The 25,351-nt window shown below is 38.9% G+C and overlaps 1 pseudogene; it reads left to right on the plus strand.

The window, feature by feature from the left end:
• LOC108701896 overlaps positions 1-25,351 on the plus strand; it is a 180,228-nt pseudogene that overhangs the window by 90,355 nt on the left and 64,522 nt on the right.

Consider the following 25,351-nt stretch of genomic DNA (forward strand, 5'->3'; position numbering starts at 1 on the left):
TTATTCCTGGCTGCTGTGCTGACTGCTCCTGTGAAGGCACAAGCACATTTTCCCTGTAGTAAATGATTTTTTGAGGACTCAGATGTTTCAGGGACAGATTCCTTACAGTATTTTAGTGGTTTTGGAAGGGTACCTTGCCCAATTCTGCATATTCTTTTTAACAATAAAATGCTTAATTTTATAAATGTGCTTGTTAAGGCATCCACAGAAAATGGCACTTGGTTATGTTCTTAATTAAAGGTGACATTAACCTGTCTTACATAACAAGGAAAGCTGTATTCATTAAGGGTGTCAATATGTTAGGCATCCCCCTCAGTGAATCCAATCAGAAAGTTTTTCTTTCTGAGCTGGTGCTCTTTTTGGAAAAACAATGCACTGGCCTGGCAAAACTATTGTGTAGTGCCACTACTCCATTTCATTTACCATTTCCAGGTTTTCCTAGTGCTGAATTACACTCATGCATAGTGGAGTAAAAAACAAATAAAAAAAAACCCAAAAACAGTCACTCAACACACACCCAAGCTGAAGATGTTTATGATGTAAGTAAAATTGTGATGCAGCAATCAGTTGGTTTTTTTTCCCCAGGCTAGTGCATTTTTTTTCCAAAAAAAAATACAGCATGGAAAAGAACGTGTAAATTTGCCTTTTTCTTTCCTTGAAAATGTTCTCCCTGTATCTCTCCAAAGATTCAGCAGTGAGGATCAACCCTACTGTGCTATGTCGCTTTATATAATTTATTAAGATTATTGTATGGTTTTGGTTTGCCAAAACTAAATGAAATGAAGCATCAGGAGGCATATGATACTATTTAGGGGGTTATTTACTAAACTCCGAATGCAAAAATCACGAAAAATTCATGATTTTTTTTTTTTTTATAAAATCTGACTTTTAAAAAAAATCACAAATTTTTCGGAATTTATTAAACCCAGAGGATGTAAAATTCTGAATCTGAAAATCCAACATCTCAGACCTGTCGAGGTTGCATGTGGCCCCCCCTCAGATCATTGATTGGTTATTGCCTGGTAACCAATCAGTGGAAACCAAGAGAGTTGAAAAGCAGGAACTAGTGTTCTGGCTATTATGTTAGACACCCAGTCACTCCAGCCTTTATACATTACATTTTTGGCTAACTAACTATATTAGAAACATTTTTTATTTTGCAAAGTCTATCTATTTACCTAATTTTATATTTACACCGAACAATTCCTTTAAGGCCCTTGTATTTATACCCTCGCTCAAACGTCTTCCTAATATTATAATCATGCTTGCATTCTGTTTGCTTTTGCAAAACAGCTTTGTGTGGAGCGACCTACAGTTCAGGAGGGTACACTTTATGCAATGTTGTAACTGAACGTGTTCATCTGATTTTAGGGCATAGTTGAAAAGTTGCTGCTGCAGGTGGAAGAAAATATGTTATCCAGTATGAGACATGAAGTCATTCGTGATGGGATAGGTGGATATGTAGAGGTAAGCACTGCACTCCGTAAACAAACATTCTTATAATGCTAGGCATTCAATCTCCTGTGCCCTTGGAATAATGAACTCATCTTTATATACGAGTCTGACACACACATACCAATAGAGCAGCTTGTTATACGGAACCCTTTATCTCTTTTTAACTCTAATCATTACAGGGGAATGGGAGCATGGCAGTAGAGACAAGCACAATATATTCTTTTATTAAAAAGAGTAGACAAACGCATTCAATACAAGCCATATTTGTATGTCATAGAGCGCATGAGTATATAGTACCCCGTTAAAGTCTTATAATGTCAACTGTTTCTGTTATTAAAATTTAAATATATAGATATATCCTTGTGACAATTAGCACCATCACCCTGCATACTTTTGTAATGGAGATCTTTAAGCAGTGATCTTGGATGTACTGAGAAGTGCAGTTTTACAACCTCCATCGGACTATTGGTTGCCCATTCCATGCTTATACCTGCAAATTGTTTTTCAAGGAGTTTTATCCCCAATGAATGTGAAATCACGTTTATTGGACTATAAAGAAAGACTGAATTAAAACCATCAGAATAGAATACAAATAAGTGGCTTTGGCATCCTATAATGAAAGATGTCTTTAAGTAAAATCTTCTTTTAATGCTTTTCACCAATTGACTCTGCTATTGTTTGTACAGTATGTCATTCTATCTGAGAGAAGTGGGTTTGCCAGGACTGCTTAATGCCAGAAATTTAAGAAGGCTTTTATCTCAAGAAGAAAATAAATTACAATAATTAGGCATGTTCAGCCTATATGCCAACATCCCACAAGTACAGTAGCATACAGCTTTTAGAGGGATACTGTGAATAACAGTTTGATAATAGGATGGCTGCAGACTTAACATACCAAATAATATAGTGAAAAGATCTACCAAATGATATACAATGCAGAATGCATCCCTAGGGCTGAAGAATTTCAGCCACATCCAGATTGGTTTGGAGCAATGGAGAAACTGTAACCTGCACAAATGACTGGACATGCTGGGAACACCTACAATTCTAACATAAATAGCCAAGCAAATAGTGGTTGCATGACTAAGCCTAGTAAGTACAGGGTCTTATTTTCTGTATAGAAAGGGGGATTAGTTCTCCCCAATCTGATAGCCGCATGTGCAATAGTCTGTGTGCACTCACTAATTTCCTCAAAAAGGTGAGTCCCCAATGTTTCTTAGGATGCGGCTGGGTGGCATGCGGCCACTAAAATGTTGCCACCCTAGGCCCGGGCCTTTGTTGTCTTGCCACAAATCCAGCCCTGGAGGCACACACCTTCGCTGCTGAAGGGTTGTGTTCATCTGGGGCAGGCGTAGAAGCCCAAACATATGGTATGCCATTTTTAATCTAGTTCTCTGTTAGATTTCGATTCTTTTTAAAACCGTAAAAGACTTGGGGTCAAATTCACTAACCTCCAAAAATTCACCAGCGACGGCTTCACTCACAGTGCAACACTTCGCCAGGCGTAGATTCACCAGGTCAACGCTAATTCTCTAAAATCCAATGTTGTGTCCAGGGCGCCAAATGCTGGCAAAGTTCTTAGCATTACTGCGCCAAACGAAGCGAAGTAGCTCTAGTGTTGCCTAATTTGCATACGGCGTGAAGTTAAAGTTGAATGGTTGCAGCAAATACATTACACTACATAAGCCTGGGAAACCTTAATAAAATAAAATGAAGTTGTAATAATGCCCTACACATGAGCCCAGTGTATAGTTTATGTGCCATATGTTAGGAAATGTAGGGGGGAAGCCGGGTACCCCAAAAAGAATTTACGCTATTTTGCAGCCTATCACCTTAAAAAAGGAAAAGACACTAGCGTTTCCAACTATTTTCTGAGGAAGTCCTGTCTACTCTATTGCACTTCGCCTGGTCTGAGGTGGCGAAGGCAAGTCTGGCGCAAGAAATAGGGGCCGATTCACTAACTTCGAGTGAAGGATTCGAAGGTAAAAAACTTCGACCATCGAATGGGCTACTTCGACCTTCGACTACGACTTTGAATCGAAGGATTCGTAGTAAAAATCGTTCAACTATTCGACCATTCGAATCAAATTCAAAGTACTGTCTCTTTAAAAAAAACTTCGACCCCCTAGTTCGCCATCTAAAAGCTACCGAAGTCAATGTTAGCTTGCCTAACTTTTTTTGATCGAAGGATATTCCTTCGATCGTTGGATTAAAATCCTTCGAATCGTTCGATTCGAAGGATTTTATCGTTTGATCGAACTATCTGCGCTAAATCCTTCGACTTCGATATTCAAAGTCGAAGGATTTTAATTCCTAGTCCAATATCGAGGGTTAATTAACCCTCGATATTCGACCCTTAGTGAATCGGCCCCTTAACGTTCAGTAAAATCTGCGTAGTTACGTCCATTCTCCAGAGTGCAAATTCGACAGGTGTTAGTCACTTCGCATTTTAGTAAATTTGCCCCTTAAAGAGATGCTGACACCAGAAATTAAACCTTTTTTTCATCTATCATAGCATTGACTTTTCAAGCTATTTATAAATTTTGCCATAAAAGTATTTGCCCAATTTTTTTCCCAACACCTGATCTGATCCCTCATGAGGGGGCTACCATATTTGTGCATCAGTAGTCCGGTAGCATTTGAAATTCTAATTGACAGGTTGAGGAGGGTCAGGTTGGCAAACAGTCAGGTTCAGACCTATCAGCAAAAAAACGATCAACATTATCTATAGGTAACTAATGTACATCAATATGTTGAGTAGTTTTAAGTGTCATTATCACATTAAGGTAACCATGGGAATAGCTGATTCTTTGTGCATGCTGTGCCACAATAAAAAAAAAACTAAAAATGAACATTTAAGAGGTTAAGCTGAAAAAAGGTTCCTCTCCATTAGAAGCATGAGAACACAGGCTGGAACTGGATTATGGAAAGTTTTGTGACAGATTTATGACTTTTTATATGTGCAGGGACCAGACCCAAACCTCTAGAAACAAGAAATATGACAAAGAACAAGAGAAATGGACGGCAAATGGAGAACAGGGTTGCTGTTCTTTAGAAATTAAGTTAAGGACAATTAAAAAAGAAATTTATGTATTTAAACTCAAAGGCTAATTGATATAAGAAGTGAATGCGTGTACATTATTCATAATTTTGGTGCATTTGTAGATCTTGTAACTGATGTCCAGTAACTAAAATGGGAGGATTTCTGTCTTTATGTGACCCAATACAAAACATTGAACAGTGTATTCATTGTTTATGATCAATGAAAAGGGGTAAATACTCTACAATTGCAGCTAACAAGCAATTAGAATGTTACTACATGGGTTTTTGACAGAGCTGCTTGTCAATTAATAATCAATAATCCTGCCCGTGTTATGCGAGAAAAAATCCCTAGGAACTTGTCGTTTTTAACACATTGAAGAACATATAGGGGTCATTTACATTACAGAAAGCAGTGTGCAAACACCTAAATTGTCCATTTATTTCTATTCTTTGCACACTGCATTCCAGTATTAAACTGGGGCTTTGGGGCTCACTGGGGGCCACCACCTCAAGTCTCTACCGCTCCAGCCATGGAGGTGCCATCACATCACAGTCACGAACCTTGACCCACTGCAGCTGCCACAATCTAATCCCATTCTAGTTTTAGGCAGGTAGCAGACCTGGGAGGTGGGGCCCAATGGGTTGTCTACTGGTGCCTGGTAGGCTCAGTCTGGACTAGGAATTGCCTGTGCTGTTCCTTCCTCCATAATTGCAGTGCTGGCTATGTTAGTGAAAACTGTATTGGGGAGGGCAGAAGTGTCAACCCTCAGACTACCTACCCATCCCCAAGAAGCAAATGCAACAAGCCACAATGGGGTCCTGTCCTTACTGCCTGCCCTGTGGCTCTGGCACCCTTTGATCTCTAGAACTTGTACCTCAGGGACAGTGTTGGACTGGGCTGGTCACACTCTGGAAAAAAACCCCAGGTGGCCCCAGCCCTGACCTAGACACACTACCTACCAAAAACCGATTTTGCACCACAGACCTCCCTCAATGGCGGTCGTAGCAGTCATGTATAAGGTATGCGTGGGGTGGGTGCACTGGGGTAGGGTGTCATTGACGAGTTGCTAAATCTTCAAATGGGGTGGGGGGCCCTGAAGGGGTATGGAGGCCTCTGAGGTGGAAGCTCTCGTTGGTCCCCAAAACCCAGTTTTGGGAAGGTAAACTACTTCTTGTAAAGCACTGATCGTTACACCTCAGTTGAATGTACACCATTTAATTAGAAACCTCCTCAACACTAGAACCTTTGAGCAGGCTTCCCTTCAAATTAAAAAATATGTACAAAAATTTAAATATATCCTTATCAGTCATTTTGCCACAGGTTCAGAATGTTTAGGCTAGCAATTACATATTCACCCCAACTCTCATCCTAACTGACCTTGAAGGATGTGGCTCCTAAACCTCGTCTATTCTGCGACCCTCATTTGTTAAATACCTTGCTATTCTCCTTTTGTTTCTCCTTAGTCTTACTAAGGAGTGCTACAGAAACTACTTCTTGAATGAAAAGAAATCCTAGTTTAAGCGACTTAAACACGAATCCCCATTTTTATGAGCCCATATGGCAATAAAAGTATAAATATGCTGAGGCTACAACAGTCTGAAGTCTGTGAATAAAATCAATTGTACTGTATTATTAAAACAGAAGGTTTCCATTATACATAATACTATGGAATTAGGGGGGTGGAAATGCTCCCAGAATCAAGAGCTTTTTCTGAATGCCGTTTGAATATTTAAGATCCCTTTCTTTAGCTTGGCAAAACAGCCGAGTGCTCAGGGACCTGCTTAATAGCAAGACTCCTGCTTTTGAAGTGATAATAATTCAGCCTCTCTCTTTCCCTGTTGCCTTTAGTAAATAATATCTTCTTTTTGGGCTTCAGGTACCAAAGCAGGAGCTTGCTAATTATCAGCAGAATAAACTTTTATTGTGCATGGATAATCAAACAGACACTATACAAAATATTATTTCTTACTACTAAATTATTATTGGTTTTCGGAAAATGAGGACAGGCATGTTGAACTAACAATAATTTAAAATGTTTAGTCCAGAATGCAGGGTTATTTATTGTAATGTAGTAGGCTCATAATTAATGGCTTTATACTGTCTTATACATTTCAACTACAGTGAAACCTGTGCACCAATAGTCTATATAAGGGTCCTGTTTATAGGGGTGTTCCTGCCTTGAGACAATGAGAACGCCCCCTGCCCCATCCCAAAAAAGAGCAAATAAGAGGGCAGCATTGCCAAAGCTGCCTTTAGTTCAACTAGATCTTACTGGGCCCCACACCAATTTATTTTTCAGGCAATTGCAATATTGAATAATCCTTTTATCCCAAATCTCCACAACCAGCGACTGTTTTAAAATGCAAAAAATCGTCCAATGAGAATCCCAGCTGATCTGTATCAATCTGACTCCCTGTTAGTGATGGGCGAATTTGCTCCATTTTGGTTCGCCAAAAAATTCGCAAATTTCGCACGAAATTCGTGAAACGGCGGAAATTTTTTTTACGCCGCCGTCTGTTTTTTCGAAAAAATATTTTTGACGCCGGCGAATTCACCCATCACTACTCCCTGTTCTTTGTTCCTGCAATTGGAGTTGGAAGCTTTAAGCACAGTTTCCCAGCACTGAACAAGTCTGTCCTTTATCCCCATGTTTGATTCCAGTATCATATAATGAAGAAAAAAAAATGACATAATTATCTGTATATGTAAGATAACAGCAAGATGCCTGATATGGTGCTGGGAATCATCATTCTCATTGGTCAGTTCTTTTGCATTTATAATAAAGTTTTTGATCACTAGAATTATATTATAGAATCTATAATTATGTTTTTCATCAACTTCTATAGAAAACTAGGGGACGGCATTACAGCCGGGTTTACACCCCCTTTTAAAGAATTTAACTGGTGACTTTTCTTTGTCTCACATTAGACCCTTAGGGGCAGATATATCAAGGGTCGAAGTGTAAGTTCGAATTTTGAATTTCGAATTTTGCTATTCCAATCTTTGAGTTTATTTTATTGAAATTCAACTAGGGAATAGTTAAAATTTGATTTGAGTTTTTAAAAAAAATTGAATTTCGAGATTTATCATGTACTGTCATGTCGACTATTCGCCACCTCAAACCAGCTGAATTGTTGTTTTAGCCTATGGTGGATGTCCTGGGATCATTTTGGAGTGGTTTGCAGCCATTAGGAAAATCGATTTGAGTTTGAATTCGATTCAAGTTTGCAGGTTGATCCTATTTATCCGAGTTTAAAAAATTAAATTTTGATTCGAATTTCGCGTTCATGGGAGTTTATGTGAATGCGACCCTTGATACATCTGCCCCTAAAGCTGGCCATAGACGCAAAGATCCGATCGTACAAATCAATGTACGATCGGACTTTCCCATCTCCCGACCCTCCACTAACCATTCCGATCAAAGTCTTACCAGTCAGATCAAATAAAGTAGAAAAGAACAGATCAGCCGATGTTCTGCCCCTGACAGCAATCGTATGAAAGTTATGTCTGACAAAGTTGGTGACAGTCTCCCACTGAAAATCGTACGATCGGCAATACACGCAGAGATATTATCAGCATCGAAATTTTCGGCATCGAAATTTTCTAAACTGTCCGATCGACCAAACGACCGATCTCCGCCGGACAAAAATGACGGGACTCTCCACACACGGTCCGAAAATCATATTAATCCACGATTCGTACGAAAGGCAAAACAGGACATAGATCTTACTTCTGTCAGGAGTCTAACTAAACATGGGGTTTCCTTTCTAACCCACTGGGCTACACTTCCACGGCTCCCCTTCCTTCTAGGCTACTGCTGGGTCCTGTTAAGTGCACCTGCTGGGAGTAGCATAAACACATCTAATATCAACACATCAGGGGGCCCATTTACTTAGTTCGAAGGAAGTGAAGGAATAGAGGAAAAATAGTTCGAATTTTGAATTTTGTATATGGTTACTTCGACTATCAAATGGGCTACTTTGACCTTCGACTTTGAATCGAACGATTCAAACTAAAAATCTTCGACTATTCGACTATTCGATAGTCGAAGTACTGTCTCTTTAAAAGATTCTTCGACCCCCTAGTTCACCACCTAAAACCTACCGAGGCCAATGTTAGCCTATGGGAAGGTCCCCATAGGCTTCCTAACAAGTTTCTGATCGAAGGAATATCCTTCGATCGATGGATTAAAATCATTTGAATCGTTCAATCGTAGGAATAGCGCAAAATCCTTCGACTTCGATATTCAAAGTCGAAGGATTTTACTTCGACCGTAGGTAAATGTGCCCCTGTGTGTATAATAAAAATATGACACAAGCAAGTCTCGCTAAGGTAACACAAAAATCATTCAAATCATTACAGTTATGATAGTGAACCAAGGGAATGATTACTGCTTTTGTTTACTAAATGACTACTTGTATGTTCTTAGAAGCTTTTTTATTTTTCCTTGACCTTTTTATTTTGTTATAGCTTTTTAATTATATGCCTTCCTCTTCTGCCTATTTTTTTTTGGCTTTCAAACAGGGGTCACTAGGGATGTAGCGAACCGCCGATAATGTGTTCGCGAACGTCGTTCGCGAACACCGGCAAAAAATGCGAACAGTTCGCGAACAGTTCGCGAACTTCGAACATCCGAAAATCGTTCGATTCGAACGATCGAAGGATTTTAATCGTTCGATCGAACGATTTTCGTTCGAATCGAATGAAAATCGTTCGATTTTAGCGACCGAATGGTCGAATGGTCGAACGATTTTGACGCGAACGCCTATTGGCGAACGTCGCGCGACGTTCGCGAACTTGCGGCGGACGCGAACAGCCGATGTTCGCGCGAACAAGTTCGCCGCAGAACAGTCCGCGACATCCCTAGGGGTCACTGACCCCGGCTGCAAAAAAACTGCAAAGCTATATTTTTATTGTTACGTTTTGTTACTTGTGTTTCTATTCAGGTCCTCTCCTATTCATCTTTCAGTCTCTCATTCAAACCATTACCGGGTTGAACTGGTTACAACAATACAGTATACTCCCTCTTTTTTTTTAATTTTATCTGATTCTGTTATTAATAAGAACACAAATAATATGCATCTATGCAAGAATTATTAATGGTATTGATATAGAACAATAGCAACGATCCTCTTTCTCCAGTGTGTTGTCTTTAATTGTTCTGTTGGCCTTGACTATAAAGCTATGGGAAAGTTCTTCAAAGGGCTTGCGCAATCCGGAGCCTGGGCTTGTTTTGATGAATTCAACAGAATCGAGGTAATGAGAATGACTGGCAACTTGTAATCGAATAATGTGATTCTTTAGCTAATGTAGAACCATGTGATAAAAACCAAACCATTATCCATGTCTTTCAAAACAAACTTGCACGGTTGGAAAGTTCCTGAAAGTCACATTCATGAATGAAGCCCTCAGTGCAAAGTACAAACGATTAAATTGATACAAGTGTGCCCAAAATTGCTTTGGAATTCTGGGGGAAAATGCTGCATTTAACCGTTTGTATCTGAATTTTGCACGTTAAATATTGTCTGGCTGATTTACCTGATATAATTCTCTACTGGTGTCTTATGTGCAGGAGCCAAATTTCAATGACTGCTGATAAAAATACATTGTTTCATGCAGGTTGAGGTACTGTCAGCGGTGGCCCAAAAGATTCTTAGCCTCCAACAAGCAATCATCCGAAATATGAAAACATTTTACTTTGAGGGCACTGAGCTGACATTAAATCCAACCTGTTCCGTGTTCATTAACATGAATCCTGGATATGCAGGTCAAGCTGAGCTTCCAGACAATCTGAAGGTATGTACTGAATGAAATGTGTAGGTGAAATGATGGAGAAAACCACAGATGTACAACAATGCAATGTAGCTGAATTTGATTTTATCTAAATTAAGAGTATTTCCAAATCTTCTGATGCATTTTGGGGAATCCCAAAGACAGGTTAAAAGTAAAAGCAATTGTGTTATATAGGGCAATACACATAGGCAAAGCTGTGCATTCAGACAAGGGGGTTGATCAACAATAATGATAGTTATCTGCACAGTATTTTTTAAGTATATTATTATAATTATAAAAGAAAATATTCTGCTGCTCAAAACATATTCATAAAAATAGAAAAGTTTATTTAGAGCATGACATTAAATAATACATACAGACCTCGTGGCATTCCGTCTTACAAGTTTCATAGCCATATGTACTTAAAGGGCATGTAAAGTCTAAAATAGAATAAGGCTAGAAATGCTGTATTTTGTATACTAAATATAAACATGAACTTACTGCACCACAAGCCTAATCAAACAAATAATTTATGCTTTTAAAGTTGGCTACAGGGGGTCACCATCTTATACATTGTTGCAAGACTAAGACTGTGCACATGCTCAGAGAGGTCTAGGCTGCTTAGGGATATTCATAAACAAAGCTGCTTGAGTTCTGCATGGCTGGGAAGTAAGGCGGGGGCTCCCCCTGCTGTTCATAAGTATGATTGTTTCCCTGCTCAGCAGTTAGGGACCATCTGACAATTACTATCCACAGCAGTAAATGAAGGGAGAATTTCACTGCATACAGTCAGTTTCTTATAAAAACGGTACACATTTTTTAATTAAAGTATATTGGAGATAGGTTTCTTTTTCATTAAAGTAAAAATGGGATTTTTTTTTGCCTCTACATGCCCTTTAATCATAGGCATACAATAGTGTCTCAGAGGTTCAGTAATAGTTCCCATTTTACCTAGTATCTTGTTTCACCTCAAACTCAACCAAGCTGATCATCAAGCTGGGCTTTAAGGTAAATCTTAGAAAGCACAATGGCATTCAATCTAAATCTTACACTAAGGGGCAGATTTATCAAGGGTCGAAGTAAAAATTCAAAGTAAAAAAAAAAAATCAAATTTAGAGCTATTTTTGTGTACCTCATCTATCGAATATGCCAAAATTTGATTTGAATTTTAAAAAAATGTGACTATTCAAATATCGAAATTGATCCTGTACTGTCTCTTTAAAACTTCGATGTCGAACATTCGCCATCTAAAACTTGCCAAATTGCTGTTTTAGCCTATGGGGGACCTCCTAGAACCTATTTGGTGTCAATTGGTGGACATAAAATTTAATTTTTTTTAAATACTTTGAATCGAATATGATCTTACTTCGATTAACAATTCTAATACAATTCTACCCTATTCACACGCAGAAAAAAAATTTGATTTTTTTTTATACATTTCAGTTGGTCTTTTTTTCTTCGAATTTCGAAGTTATGGGAGTACAAAAAACTCCCATTACTTCGAAATTCGACCCTTGATAAATCTGCCCCTAAATGTCATTTAAGTTGAGCCCCCAACTACTTCTCCACCCTCCTGCCCCTGTGGTGGACCATCCCTACAGTCTGGGAACCACTGATCTCTACGGTAGAGCAGAGATACCATCTGAGGGCTTTTAAAGGGGTGATTCACCTTTAAGTTAACTTTTAATATGTTATAGAATGGTCAATTCTAAGCAACTTTTCAATTGGTGTTTCTTATTTAATCTTAATGGGCTTTAATTATTTGCCTTCTTATTCTGACTCTTTCCAGCTTTCAAAAGGGTGTTACTGACCCCCATCTAAAAAACAAAGGCTCTGTAAGGTTAAATATTTATTGTTAATTTCAAATTTCGAATTTTCGAATTATATTTTTGGTCAAAACTCACAAATTTGAATTGGGAATAATCCAAACTCGATTCAAATTCGAAATTCGAGATTTATCAAACCTTTACCCTGGGAACAATTCGCATTCGACTATTCGCCGGCTAAAACCTACTGAGTTCATGTAGAAGTCAATTCCAGAGGACCAGTGACCCATTTGAAGATCTTAATAGCCTTCCTTTTCAGAGAAAAAACTCGATTCGTGTTTAGTCGAATTTGATTCAAATTCGATTTGAATTTTCAAGTTGGTAATATTAGTTCGAGTTTTAGACATTTGAATTTTTTCTTAGATAACATCTAATTCAAATTTTGTGTATATTCGAATTTATATAACAAAAAAAAACCTAAATTAATTAGAAATTCGACCTTTGATAAATGGGCCTACCCGTGTTCTAATAATTGCCTGTTGCCGCACCTCCCGTCCTCTCCTATGATTCTCCTGCCTTGTGGTGCTGATCCCTCTAGAGACGGTTGGCACTGTCAGTCACATACAATTGGAAGTTTTTGAAGAAGTGTCGCACAACACCAATATTTGCTGCAGGTGGGGGGGCTTGCCCCTTTTATTGTCACACCATGTGCATCAACGTTTCGGGGGGGGGGGGTTTCACCTTCCCTTCATCAGGATAAAAAACACAAGTGCTACCCAGGCTTTTAAAGCATTGTTAAACACACCCATTTACCCATAGTTCCAAAGTTCTTTGTGAGTCCAAAGTGAGGCTTGACACTCATTTCCATCTTGTTACAATTCTATGTATCCAATCTTGTTTAACTCGTATAGTTATGTTCAGTTACACTGTGTCCATTGAACCAATTACTTTGTGTACTTATTCACAATATATATATATTTATATATTAATTTGTATCTCATTTCATTGTAAATGTTTGATTCAATAAAAGTATATCATTACTTACAGCCAGCATGCAGGGTTTTACTATCATTAACTCTATCGTTCTTTATCACCCTGGCCAGATTATCTGTGAAAGAAAAACATTTATAAAAAGCAATTTAGGTTAAAATGCTCATTTAGGCCTTTTGGATGTACAGTTTCAAGTTTCCAGATCCAGAATGCCTCTCTTTTAAGTAAAGCCAATTTCAGATTATTACTGGATTGTGTTACCACTTCTTCCAGTATTTGACATCTTATTTGAGAAACAACATGTTTTTGTTAAAAAAAAAAAAGCTTGGCTACCAGTGTCTCTTTTTTGACTTTCTCCTTTTTCTTAGTGTCATGTATGTCATCTGTTTTGTTTTCAGGCTTGTAATTCCTGATGACACTTTTCTGTTCATTTAGTCTAATTTTGAATGCCCTTGAGGTTTGTCCTACATAGCCAAATCCACAAGGACACTTCAACAAATAGACCACCCCTTCTGTGTTGCAGGTTGTAAAGCCACAGAGTTTTATAGTGTAGCCTTTAATTGGATGGGTACATACTCCCCCTTTGATAATTCGGCTACAATGACTGCAGTTGTAGCATGGGAAGGTCCCCAACATTTCTGAAAATTTTTTTCTAGTTTCCTTTTTTTTTTTTTTTACATCAGCTCTAGTTAGTTGCTCCCCTATAGTTTTACCCTTTCTACAGGAAAAGAGTGGTTTATCTACAAATAGTTTTCCAAAAGTCTTATAATTTTTTAAGATAGGACAGTGTTTTTTTTATCACCTTCTTAATGAAGGTAGTATGTGGACCATATGTAGTAACACAGGGAATACTGGTATTTTTATGTTGTTGATCCCTTTTCCAATCCAATAGGTCCTCCCTTCTGAGGTCCCCTATTGCCTGTGTAAGCCCATCTAGTTCACTTGTATTGTACCCCCTCTGTTTGAATTTTTCTACAAGTCCTTGGGCCTGTTTCTTGTACAGTATAGTGTGTCTGATGATGTGATTCTTCTGGCTCTTACAAACTGGCTCCTAGGGACTCCTTTTATTGCCCCTGCTGGGTGGAAACTATGCTTTCATAGTGTATTATTTCAATCAGTTGGTTTTGTGTATAAGTACAAAGATACCATTACTATAAGTTCAAATTTGTGCATGAATATATTAGCATAAACTGGAGCCATATTAGATCCCATACTGGTACCTTGGATTTGTAAGTAAAAGTCAGAATCAAACCTAAAGTAATTACGCTTCAATACCATCTAAAAGCAGTCACATATGAAATTTACTTTGTGTGTCGGTAATTCATCTTTTGTGCATTCGATACCCTCGTCATGTGGTATTGAAGTGTACAAATCCTTTACATCAATGGTACACAGTATGGGTGGCTCTGTGATGTCTGCAACATTTCTTAACGTTTGTAAAAACTTATCTCATAATTAAAATACAAAAATCAACCTAATTCCCATGCCCAATTTTGCCTTATTTATTAATAAAATAACTCTAATAAATCAGATTGGGAAGAAAACCTGATAAAATCGAGGGAAAATCTGAATCGTGCAGTTTTTATTCTGACTTTTTCCCCAAATCGCTTGATTTTTTTGGGTTTTATTGCCTGAAAATCCAGAATTTATCGGATTATCGGGCTAAACCCATCTTCCAATTAGGATAGGGACATCTGCCATTGATTTATACATGATCTCAACAGGTCTGAGATGGTGGATTTTTGGATTGGGCTTTTTGCAGCATCAGGGTATAAAAAATCTTGAAAAATTTGTGGGTTTTTTCCACTAAAATATTTTTTATGCCCCAAAAAAGCCCGACCAGATTAATTTGAGTTTAGTAAATAACCTCCTAATAGTTTTGTTCATCAAGAGAATGTAATATTTTTTCCAGTTGGGATCCTTTTATAAATGCACTTGAGTAATAATTAGGATGTTTTGCTATCTTTTGCTCTATTACAGCTCTGAGAACAACTATTTTTTTTCATGCTCAAGATCTAAAGATCTAAGATCTAAAGCTTGTTTTTTTTTCATTTTAGGCTTTATTCAGAACAGTTGCTATGATGGTGCCTGACTATGCTTTAATTGGAGAAATTTCTCTTTACTCCATGGGATTTCTGGACTCTAGAAGGTAAATGTGCAGTTTGTTCTTCATTTTGTAGCACAGAATTGCTTCTTATTTAACAAGTGAGATAGATGACAGGCATCTCAGACTCGAATATTATCCAAGGGTGTAGCGGAATTTGCCAAGGGTTATCTTTATAAGGCAGTTGTGTTCCCAGTAACCACATTCGCAAAACAAACAAAAAAAAAGAAATGTGACATTGAAGAGACTTTGACACATTATACAGAGCTGAAGTTACTAATATGAATACAAATAGTTGCTCCTATCTGTAAATGTAATGAAAATGGCAAATTATCACAAAATATATTTGTTCCTTTTTTCCTGTGCCCAAAAAAAGCATGCACAAGTGTTGTATGTTAAGAAGGTTATTCCCTGATCAATGGCAGGCATGTAGGGCTTTCTTACTCATAATATACTCCAAACATAAACAATGGAAATATATCAAGATATTGGAATGTTTCTTTAATGGAGGGCTATAAACTGAGATTAAATCCAACCTTTAATGGTTTTATGGGAAGGGCTTTTATGGGCAGCCAACCTTCCCTCCTATTCCATTTTCCTTTCTTCTGTTAACATAACGTTCTGTCCCTGCCACTAATTTTAAACCTGTAGACCTGTTTCCAAACTAATTAAGCTCTAAACTCACATTTTCTTAAATATTCCCCAAAATATGCGTTTTGCAAACCAGAAAATATATATATATAAAAACTCATCTGCTACTGGAAGCAGACTAATGTGGTACAAGTATGAAATGAACGTTAGTTTTTATTTTGGAATTTTTAGAAACAACAAAATGCTACCATCATGCAATTCAGATTAAGGCAATTATGCAATGAACATTGACAATAGCTATCTAACAAACAGCAGTACATTGCAAAATGCAACTTTTTTTTTTTTAGCTTTTATTCTGTTTTCATGGCCCTGAAGGCTAACTATTAGCCTTGCTGAGATAATAAATGTCTAGACAAAAGCATGCAATAAATCACATTCTGTCTGTGTGCCCTTAACTGTATATTCATTATTTTGACAGGATCCCTGCAACAAGACATACATTATGAGTTTGTACTTCTTAAGTAAATAGATAGTATTTTCCAAGCAGAGTTTACTAAGCACCTAGTTATTGTACATAGCTTGGTCTCCAAAAATTGGTTGCTATTGGTTAATAACCCTGCCCCTCTTTGAATGCTTTAATGAGACTCTTTTCTTCCCTGCTCTCTGATCTTTCTTTATATAGACGGCAGTAGCATGAAATTCTATACAGGTGTACGACCTGTTATCCAGAATGCTCGGATACCCAGGGCTTTCCAGAGAAGGGGTCTTTCTGCAAGTTATATCATCATACTTTAAACAATTTAAACATTAAATAAACCCAATAAGAATGTTTCATTTTTACAAACTTGAATTATGTTATTAAAATGAAGTCTATGGGAGATGGCCTTACAATAATTTGGAGTTTTCTGGCTAATGGGTTTCTGGATAATGGATCCTATACATGTATCTATCACTAAATCCCTGAAGGCAGTATACCCTTGCGTATGCAGCTTGATTACAGTGTAATAACACCAAAAAAATGTTGTAATCTTACAAGGTTAGTTAATAATGAGATAAGTTCCCTGGACCTGGTAGGTATAATTCTTCTTGCTTCAATATATATTTTGGAAAGCCAGGTACAAATGGCAAAATTTTAGGGCTAAATCCTAACCTTCTAGCACGTTAGCAATCTGGTCCTTTGTAGTGATTTGGGCCTGGAGTTCAGGGGCTTGTAGACTCGATTATATGGTGATTTTAAAAAAATGATACACAGGCTATTGTACATGAAAATAGAGTGATTGGACGCCAGGAGGTTCTTTGGTGAAATAACAGATGAGATTTATTGTACAGAGACAATTGACCACAGTTTTACTCACAGTTGGTAATAGGCAGATGTAGCATATCACAGAGGAGGGAGGATAGCAGAGAATGATACAGCACAATGAAGACTGTCACTCCCATAAGGCATAGTGGTCAAGAGTACATCAATTCCCAGAAGACCAATATACCTTTGTGGGTATCGGGATCACCAGTGGAGTAGTTAAGGAGACAAAGTCTAAAGCCTAACACCCTATCCACTGAGTCCTTGCACTAAAGGCAAACAAAGAAGCCTTTGGGAAGCTACTTCCTGCTACTATCCTTGATGGAGCACACAACTGCTCATGCTAGATAAAGCTGACTATCTCACTCTCCTAGAGAGTCTATTAAAAATCTGCCCTAATGATAGCTAACCTCGTTCACAGGTTTCCCTGGTCCCCGACTTAATCAACAAAGGTACAGGTCCCATTGGGGCGAATGGCTTTACTGGGGCCTTGGTGATCCCAGGCTCAATGGGAAACACTTAGCTGCAAAGGCACCAGGAGCCAAAGAGGAAGAGGCCACTTATTTTGAGCACTATATGGAAGTGTGGCAGGAAGTGGTCATTACACCTTAGGCCAATTACTAGTGGTGTACTATGTGAACTGTTACAGGGGCTTATAGCCAATAACAAAGGAGTACAGAAGGATATAAGAAAGGTAGGGAATTAACTCTATAGCAATCCTATAGGTCCCTACATATAATTTATGTGAAAGTAGGGAAGGGTGTGTGTATGGATGCTGGGTTTTCATTTGGAGGGTTGAACTTGATGGACTTTGTCTTTTTTCAACCCGATTTAACTATGTAACTATGTAACTTTTAGGGGCAAATTCATCAAGGGTCGAATATCAATCAATATTCGAAGTCGAAGGATTTTGCGCAAATACTTCAATCGAACGATCGAAGGAATAATCGTTCGATCGAACGATTAAATCCTTCGAATCGATCGAACGATTAAATCCTTCGAATCGAACGATTCGAAGGATTTTAATCCAACGATCGAAGGATTATCCTTCGACCAAAAAAATTTAGCCAAGCCTATGGGGACCTTCTCCATAGGCTAACATTGGGTTCGGTAGCTTTTAGGTGGCGAACTAGGGGGTCGAAGTTTTTTCTTAAAGAGACAGTACTTCGACTATAGAATGGTCGAATAGTCGAACGATATTTAGTTCGAATCCTTCGATTCAAAGTCGAAGTAGCCCATTCGATGGACGAAGTAGCCAAAAAAACACTTCGAAATTCGAAGTATTTTTTCTTCTATTCCTTCACTCGAAGTTAATGAATTGGCCCCTTAATGTACATTCATATTTTAAAAAGTAGTTTTTTAGTGTCAGTATCACTTTAAATACAAGTTTCAACATATTCTGGATCTATGTGTAATGGAATGTTGTACACATAAAACCTAGAGACAATGACTGATACAGGAATTAAAGAGGGTCCAGCTCATTATTCTGCAAGCTTTCTTCATCATTTCTTAGAATGAATTATGGAGACTTCTTGTTTTTATGAGGTAGATCAGAGCAGCTGATCTATTTTGCCCAGAGATTATATTCCTTTTCTACAAAAGTGCTTTCACAGAGCTCAAAGAACCCACCAGTCCTTAGATAAAGCCAGCGTATAAAGCTTGTGCCCTTCCGACACACAGGGGAATTAAATATACATTCGAAGGCCAAGTGGAAACAGAAACAGATTCTTATACATTTTCTTTAACATAAAAACATATTCCTTCCTATACGTTACTTTGGGGCTTTGCTGCCATACACAAACCCTCCCTTTATCTTGTCCCACAAATCTAATCAATTTTTGTAATGGAAACATCCCATGATTAGAAAAATACTGTATATGCACAGTCCTTTAATCAGTCTTTTTTTATCACTAAGGGAATATCTGTTACGCAGAACATCTTTCACCTTGGATACTGTTCATTAGCTATGAATACAAAGACTAGAGGTCCTCTGCACTCCCCATTATCAATATAATCAATATAAATAGGACATTTTGTGCTTTAAAGGAATGTCACCCCAAAAATAATTTTCTCCTAATAAAAGAAACCATAATTCTAATTAACTTTGTAATATTCGTTCATTACATATTGTCTATGGTTATTAAGTTATTTATGTATGTATTGCTATTGAAAGTAGTGTTTGTCTGTACCTTTCTATTCTCTGCCCTGATGGCTCACCTAGCACCTAGCCTATAATTCAGAAAATCAACATCTACACTGATTAAAATGGGCATTTGCTTGTGTAACACCCGCTTGGTGACCCCACTGGTGCCAAGGTTGTACCATCTTACCAACTCAGGTCCCGAGTCCCCTTTGCACGGTGAAAGGGTACTACACCTAATGGGATCCGGGAATACACCTGCGGGTTGCCCCATTAGGAAAAACATTCAACACACACTTTGCTTTATAACAATATAAACTTTATAATAAAGAAAGTGCAGTTTAAAGGGTAAGTAAATATTCACAGTACAATAATGCATTTACATAGCATGACTCACTAACCTAGGGAACCTGTGCAAGTCCAGTCCCGACACCTCCCTGCCAGGCAAAGTCCTGCACTACTCCTTTGGCAGACAAAGAGTCTCCGTCCCTTTTCCCCAAAAGAGTACCAGTGTCCCCAGGTAGCACTACCTGCCCAAATACCTTTCACGTTGGACAAGGTATTTGCTCCCACGTGGCAGGCGCACAAAAAGCCTGTATCACAACAGGAGACTCACTGGATCCTTTTCTTTTTCTACCCTCCCTCAGGCACAACTCATACTTGGGATTCACACAGATGGGTAGGCTCCTCCAGAGCTGGAACAGGTATCCACAGCGATGAAGTCCTCAGAAGCTCCAGGCTCTCCTAGCTGAGCACCTAACTTGTTTTATCTTCAGGGTATTGCTCCCAGCACTGTCCATAGTGCAAGCACGATAAACCCCCTTTACTCCTTACAACACAGCTCCCAGCGCGAGCACTCAGATATCCTTCTCTGCAGAACTACAGCTCCCAGCACACTCCATAGCGAGAGCACACAAGATGTCCATCGAAGCTGCAAACCTGCATGGTTGAGCTTACCAGGCTTACACTGCATCAGCCTGTAGGGCTATAAAACTCCTTTTAGCCCCCTACATCTTTGCATGTTCTGTCCACCTTCTCTCCATGACAGTGAAAGTAAGAATCCAGTGTGAGCACATGGCATCTCCTATATGCAAAGGTGGTGCAGCAGGGACACCTTGTGACACCCTCTGGTATCTGCCAGTCACGTTGCACAGGGACAAGGCTCCAGCCCCTCCCAAGACCCTAGGAGACCCTATAGCTGCACAGGGAGGGGATTTCTTCCATGTGGTTGGGAATTAAACCAACGGGTCCTTACACTCAGTGTCGGACTGGCCCGGCCAAAATACCCGGTGGGCCCCAACCCTCATGGGCCCCCGCCGGGTCAGAACCCCTCTCCAAATATTTTGATTTAAAAAAAAAACCAATTCCCGGAGCTGCGCAGCTCCGGCTCGCATGTGCGTCGAGCAACACTGTTGCTCATGCGCACCGAGCGGCTCCCTTGCTGAGCCGACGAGTCACAGTAGTGAGGCGGGGGGCCGGAGGGGGGGCCTTCGGCAGCAGTCCCAGTCCGACCCTGCCTACACTTGAAAATAGGTGAAATTGAAGTCCTGAAATAACTAGTTCAATTCTAGTGAACACTAATGTGTGTTTTTTTTTGGGGGGGGGGTTTTAGGCCCCTGCCATCAATGTTTTTTTTAAAATATTTTTTGGGGCCACAATTTTTTTTAACTTGTAGGGGGGCCCTGACCACCAATTTTTAAAAAAAACTTTTATGGGGGGCCCTGACATAACAGTTTTTTTTTAACTTATAAGGGAGCCCTGACCATCAAAAGCTTTTTGTAACTTGTGTTTGGGGCGTTACCTTTTTTTATCGCTGATGTCTGTATGGTCTTTTAACTGTGGTGTGGGTGGGATCTGGGGTGGGCGGGACACAGGAGGCTGTCACCTGTCATGGGCATCCATTGTCGGCAGGACTCAGCCTAGGTTAGGCAGCCTGCACTGGGAGACAATTTTTGGAAAAAAGACTATTGTATTCCCTAACTGGAGTGTGGGCTCTGAAGAACTTGTCTTGATTGGAGATTCAATTATAATTTTTTCAGTAACAGATATTAGGACATGATCATTTTTATATGGCACAAGACTATGAACTTATGAACAGAGAGATATCAGAACTGGTTAAAATGTAAAAAAAAAAATATGTAATTGCCTGCTACTTGTTTACCTTTTTTAGAAATTAAAAAATAGACAGCATGGTTTAATATGCTGACAATATAGCTACTATTGGAATAATTGCTGTAAAAACAAGATAATTACTGCTGACCCTTTTAACACTGTTCTCAAGCTCATAATTACCCATAGGCTAGCAATTATGTGGCATGCTCCAGCTTTGGACTTTGTTTCTGTGACAGCTTTTCCTGGACTTGACCTTGAAAATGAAGGTTTAAGGGTTAATGCTGTATGGCAAATGGGTCTCTTAGGTAATTGAGCCAATGAGTCACTCGAGTACCATTGACACTGTCATTTCCAAGCATTCATAATTCCCTTAGTCAGTGGTGTAACTAGATGTAACAGCAAATTTAATTTGGGGCCCCAAAACGTTGGTAAGTTGGCCTATTGTACCTAGACATATGAAAGTTGCTCATTCATTTCGGCCTATGTTAATGAGCCCTACAACGAACAAACTCAATTTGGAGCTCCAAAAGATTTGTAAGTTGACCTACTGTACCTAGACATAAGAAAGCTGCTCATTAATTTCAGCCTTTCTGGGCCCTTTACACTCCTGCAATTGCAGGGTCTGATTCCTCTGTACTTATGACTCTGCTCTTAGTATAGTCGCATGCCACAGACAGCTATTGCTAAGGTAAGAATTAAAGCTAGAGATAGCAGCCATATCACTATTATTAAGGGGTTCCTATATCCAATTTAAGTTTATTTTTGCAGCTGCGTCTCAGTTATAGAACCAGCCAGGGCCACCATCAGGGGGGCACAGTGGGTACAAGTGGGCCGGGTAGTGCAGAATTTTTTCGAAAGAGCCGGGCCCCCCTTGACAGCGCCGAAGCTGTGCCGAAGTCCTGAACATCCGAAATGTGGAAGTGCCAAAAATCCGAGTAGCCAAAGTCCCGAAGCGACGAAAAGACCCAAAGCCACGAAAACAGCTGAAGGCTCGAAGTGGCAAACAGACCCGAAGTCACGAAAACAGCCAAAGCCGAAGTTGCGAAAAGACCCAAAGTCACGAAAACAGTTAAAGCCGAAGTCCCGAAGTGGCGAAAAGACCCGAAGTCACGAAAACAGCCAAAATTGAAGCCCAGAAGCGTGAAAACACCCAAAGTCACAAAAAACAGCAGAAGCCGAAGTCCCGAAGTGGCGAAAAGCCCCTGCCACCAATGTTTTTTTTTTAAAAAATATTCTCTCTGGGGCCAAATATTTTTTTAACATGTAAGGGGGGCCCTGGCACCAATGTTTTTTTTAAAAAAACTTTTATGGAGGGCCCTGGTGCCAATGTTGTTTGTGGGCCCTGACCATCAATAGCTTTTTATAACTTTAGCGCTGATGTCTGTATGGTGTTTTAACTGTGGTGTGGGTGGGATCTGGAGTGGGGCTTGGAGGCTGGGGTGAGCGGGGCCAACGAGGCCCCAAACATTTTGTTGTATGGGGCCCCGTGATTTCTAATGGTGGCCCTGGATCCAGCTGAATGTGCTGAAGTTATATTCAAAGTCTGGTTATTAGGACTGGAACTAGGGGTAAATACGAGGCACGTGTCTAGGGTGCAACAGCAGGGGGGGCACTTGGCATGTACTTCTATTCTCTGTCTACCCCATTCAGGCCCTTTTTTTTAAAACTCGCTTAAACTCTCATGAACTCAAAATTCGACCAATCGAAATTTATTATAATTTTTTAAAATCGGGCGAATAGGATCGACCCGAAAACTTGAAATCGCATCTGATTCGAATTTTATAAACTTGATTCCATTTTTTTTCCCCAAAAAAAACTTGAATGTCAGGAAGACTGACCCCTGATCCCTGAACATCTATCATTGGCTTAAGCAACAATTCAGCAGGTTTTAGGTGGAGAATAGTCGAATTCGCGTTTTTAAAGGGCCAGTGTATGAATAAATCTTGAAAATCGAATTTGAATTTTTTTTAAAAACTTGAATTGAATTAGAATAACTCCCTAGTCAAATTTTACAGTTTTGACCATAAAAATTTTTAATTTCTAATTTTCAATTCGAACCTTGATAAATCTGCATCTAAGTGTTTGTACTAATGATGTGGTGTACAGAGTAACTTTTGTAGCTTAGGTAAAAACCAACAGCCCAAACTTCATAGGTAATGTGGAAAAGTAGAGCCCAAGCACCATATTGTGACAACCCAGTGCAAGATTTTCTAGCTACTATATGTGCAAAGATTTTCTGTTACATTCAGGTGCTAATTTAAAAGTAGAAATAGGCATTCCCCTCATTTAATACCATGGTAACTACTTTTGGCTAATACATCAACATTTAGCGGTAACTGGTGCATGACTGCACGTTCTGTGGTGCTATACATCAAACTCCATCTATATGAGAAAACCCCCTTCCAAACATAGACTAGTGCAATTATAACATAAATGAGAGTCATTTACAGCAGAGGGTTCAGATCACTAAGGGAGATCCATATAAAGGGGCACTAGGCTCACCTGTTATGGACTTTGAGAAAGACAGAAGCTGCGTATGGAGCCTGAATACTGAAAATGTATGTTAGACTGTCTATCCTAGTGACTGGGAATGTGGCAGTTAGTTATCCCCCAATACAGTGAAACATTACCTGGAGAAAATATACTCTCTGGAGTGTTATGGGAGACGTATACAAATCTGCCTTTACCAAGGATACGTCCTGAGACTCCAAAGCTGCCTTGTTATTATACTGCCAATTACGCTTCATTTCCAGCTGTCTATAAAGACTTAGATTTGTACAAATCATGCTGCGTGCACTGTCATTGTGCTAACAGAGAGAGATGGAATAAATGGCTGATATCTACAATAATGTCTAAGTAGCACAGGGCCATTCATCTTTTTCTGTCTTTAGAGAAGTGAAATGAAAGCAGTGTAAAAGGTCTTAAAGTCTTCTGTAATTCTAAAAAATGCAATAGCTTCTTCTTTCATTAAATGGTGATTATTATTATTATTAGGCGGGGACAGCATTAGTCCCATCATTCTCAATTCAAAAACTGGGACATTTATTTTTAGTGCCCCTGATATATTGATGTCTGTGTGTGATTCTTTAAGCACAAGTACTCTAGGCTACTGTTGGAACACTAGTATATTATTATATCAGTACAGGGATGGGATCGGCAAACCTGTTATCCAGACAGCTTCGAATTAAGGAAAGGCTGCCTCCCATAGACTCCATTTTCTCTAAAAATTATTTCCTTTTTTTCTGTAATAATAAAACAGTACCTTGTACAGGTATAGGATCCCTTATCCGGAAACCCGATATCCAGAAAGCTCCGAATTTACGTATAGACTCCATTTTATCCAAATAATCCAAATTTTTAAAAATGATTTCCTTTTTCTCTGTAATAATAAAACAGTAGCTTGTACTTGATCCCAACTAAGATATAATTAATCCTTATTGGAAGAAAAACCAGCCTATTGGGTTTATTTAATGTTTACATGAATTTCTAGTAGACTTAAGGCATGAAGACCCAAATTACAGAAAGATCCGTTATCCGGAAAACCCCAGGTCCCAAGCATTCTGGATAACAGGTCCCATACCTGTACTTTATCCAATCTAAGATACAATTTACCCTTAGTGGAAGCAAAACCAGCCTATTGGATTCATTTAGGGTATTTACTAAACTTCAGTTGGGCTTTTTGGGGCAAAATTTTTCTGGGAAAAAAAGTCCAAATCCGAAAATGCGCCTTCTCAGATCTGCGGAGGTTGTGTATAAGTCAACGGCAGAGGTCCCTATCCTATTTTGAAGATTCTGTGGTCTGCACTGCAATTATCCCGAAAATCCAACCTTTTAGGGCAAAAATCCCAAAAATTCTGGCTTTTCGGGAAAAAGTCTGAAAAAAATCGAGAGATTCGGAAAAAACTCAAAAAAACCCTGTACGATTCTGAGTTTTTACCCAAACCGATTCAATCAAGCTTTTGTAATAATAAATAGGGATTTGGATTCAACCTGAATTCCTCTGCCCGGCCGAACTGAATACTAATTTGCATATGCAAATTAGGGGCGGGCAGGAAATCTTGTGACTTTTTGTCACAAA

Source organism: Xenopus laevis, chromosome 9_10L (genome assembly GCF_017654675.1).
Source record: "Xenopus laevis strain J_2021 chromosome 9_10L, Xenopus_laevis_v10.1, whole genome shotgun sequence".
Taxonomy (NCBI): Eukaryota; Metazoa; Chordata; class Amphibia; order Anura; family Pipidae; genus Xenopus; species Xenopus laevis.